This window comes from Octopus sinensis, linkage group LG29 (genome assembly GCF_006345805.1).
Source record: "Octopus sinensis linkage group LG29, ASM634580v1, whole genome shotgun sequence".
Lineage (NCBI taxonomy): Eukaryota > Metazoa > Mollusca > Cephalopoda > Octopoda > Octopodidae > Octopus > Octopus sinensis.
The window spans coordinates 5,327,584-5,330,578 of record NC_043025.1 but is presented as its reverse complement, the minus strand read 5'-3'; the positions used below and the strand labels follow the sequence as shown (position 1 = coordinate 5,330,578).

General features: G+C 41.9%; 1 non-coding gene across 1 annotated transcript; it reads left to right on the top strand.

Annotated features, from left to right (window-relative positions):
* The first annotated feature begins 2,145 nt into the window (after nt 1-2,145).
* On the top strand, nt 2,146-2,218 carry Trnak-uuu. The gene has a single exon. It is a non-coding gene; the product is annotated as a tRNA-Lys (tRNA).
* The last annotated feature ends 777 nt before the right edge of the window (nt 2,219-2,995 follow it).

The following is a 2,995-nucleotide window of genomic DNA, read 5'->3' as shown; positions in this document are numbered from 1 at the left end:
CACATACATGCTCACGGCTACATACGCATACACACACATCCCATGCTCACAACTATGCACACACATCACACACGTACCCATGCTCACAGCTACACACACACACACACACACACATATATTTCTTTACTTCCCACAAGGGGCTAAACACAGAGGGGACAAACAAGGACAGACAAAGGGATTAAGTCGATTACATAGACACCAGTGCGAAACTGGTACTTTATTTATCTACCCCGAAAGGATGAAAGGCAAAGTCGACCTCGGTGGAATTTGAACTCAGAATGTAACGGCAGACGAAATATGGCTAAGCATTTCGCCCGGTGTGCTAACGATTTTGCCAGCTCGTTTCTGCTAATCACATACTCACACCTACGTATCTTTACTGACACACCACACACACACACACACACACACACACACATATCTACACAAGCACACATCGACACACACATACATAAAGCTGTCATTTTCATTGCTAGAAATCACAGTTAAATCTCTCAAATGACATCTGACTATCCTGGGAGAGGAAGTGTAATCTTATAGGGTGGTCATGGTTGGATTACTTATGACATAAGCCTGCTTGAACAGAACAGACCTGGTGCTGATCAATAACAACATCCATATACATTGACACTCTAAAACACACACACACTTCTATGTATGTGCATATAGGTGTGTGTGTGTGTGTGCATGCATATATACGTGTGTGTGGTGTGTGTGTGTGTGTGTGTGTGCATATATATATATGTGTGCTTGTTTGTGTGCATATATATATGTGTGTTTATGTTTGCTCTCTGTTTTTGTCTCAACACTACTAAACACTCACTCCTGATATGTGTGTGTGTATGTATGTATGTGTGTGTGTGTGTGTGTGTTTGCTCCGTTTTTGTCTCAGATCAACACTACTCAACACACTCACTCGATATATATATATATGTGTGTGTATATTTATATATATATATATATATATATATATATATATATATTACGGAGTACAAGTAGGTAGTAAACACATAAATGTGAAACAAGTTGGAAAAAAGAGTACTCAAATACCAGTGGTAGAGTAATATGCTTTATTTCCCGTTGCCGTTCATCGGACAGTTTTTGCTAGAAGAGGCTTCTTTTGCTAGAAAAAGTGTCCGATGAACGGCAACGGAAAACTCAGAGTAACAGGTTTTGTTAAATTTTTTGCTGCTTTAAATAAAGTATATATATATATATATATATATATATATATAGGTGAGAAAGCTGGTGTGTGAAAGCACGTGGTTGGATAAATAGAAAAGAGTGAAAAAACTACAGAAGGCTTGTTTTATAAGGTTAAAGAATATATACTTAAGTCGTTATATTAGAAAAATGTTAAAAATTTTTTCATACAGTAACATAGTTTTTGAAGAAATTACCGGTTTCATGTTAACTTTTCAAATTTCTCAAATGTCTTTACCTACATCGTGTTATGTCTTCGTTCTGCAGTGCAAAGAAGAGTTCCAGGTATATATGTAACAATAATCCTTTGATGGAATTTATAAATATATATTTCTTTACTACCCACAAGGGGCTAAACACAGAGGGGACAAACAATTTACGGCGAGTTCATTTCATCAGGCATCATCATTTAATATATATTTCTTTACTACCCACAAGGGGCTAAACACAGAGGGGACAAACAAGGACAGACAAAGGGATTAAGTCGACTACATCGACTCCAGTGCGTAACTGGTACTTAATTTATCGACCCCGAAAGGATGAAAGGCAAAGTCGACCTCGGCGGAATTTGAACTCGGAACGTAACGACAGACGAAATACGGCTATGAATTTCGCCCGGCGTGCTAACGTTTCTACCAGCTCGCCGCCTTAAATTTATAAATATAAGTATACACACACACACACACATGTGTACACACACCCATATAAGTATATACACAAACTGAGAAATGCTAAGTCCCCTTGCTCTCCGTGCCATATGAATTAGTGACAGTTTTGCTCCCTTCCACAATGTTTCTTAACCCATCCATCTTTCTACTGGGGTGACATCTTCAGGTACCACATCCATAGGATCTCATCCGATGCAGCCGTCATTAAACTTTCCAGCCATTAGACTTTCCTAACCATGACCAACTAAAATTATGGATATCTACTACCCATCTTGCCCACATAGCTCAGTCGGTAGAGCATCAGACTTTTAATCTGAGGGTCGTGGGTTCATGTCCCCCTGCGGGCGAAGCATTTGTTTACTACACTCGCGGAGTGGTTGGCGTTAGGAAGGGCATCCAGCTGTAGAAACACTGCCAGATCAGACTGGAGCCTGGTGCAGTCCCTGGCTTCCCAGACCCCGGTCGAAGCGTCCAACCCATGCTAGCACAGAAAACACTGCATTCCTAACAATGACCAACTAAAATTATGGATATCTACTACCCATTTTGCCCGCATAGCTCAGTCGGTAGAGCATCAGACTTTTAAACTGAGGGTCGTGGGTTCATGTCCCCCTGCAGGCGAAGCATTTGTTTACTACACTCGCGGAGTGGTTGGCGTTAGGAAGGGCATCCAGCTGTAGAAACACTGCCAGATCAGACTGGAGCCTGGTGCAGTCCCTGGCTTCCCAGACCCCGGTCGAAGCGTTCAACCCATGCTAGCGCGGAAAACGGATGTTAAACGATGATAATGATGGTGATGATCTTCTTCTCGGTCTCTCACTAGATGTCTCTGCTGGTAGGCTCAGCTTGATGATTCTGTCTTGCCATTCTTTATTGTGGCATTCTAATCACGTGTCCATAGCACACGAGCTGTGACCAGGCAATGCAGAGAGATTCCTTGTTCTCCAAGCTGTGCACCCTGTCATCGTAACATTGCTCCAGAGCTCCTTCAGTGGGACCCCGTTTCAACCTCCTCTTTACTCTCTTTTACTCTCTTTTACTTGTTTCAGTCATTTGACTGCGGCCATGCTGGAGCACCGCCTTTAGTCGAGCAACTCGACCCCGGGAGCTATTCTTTTTGTAAG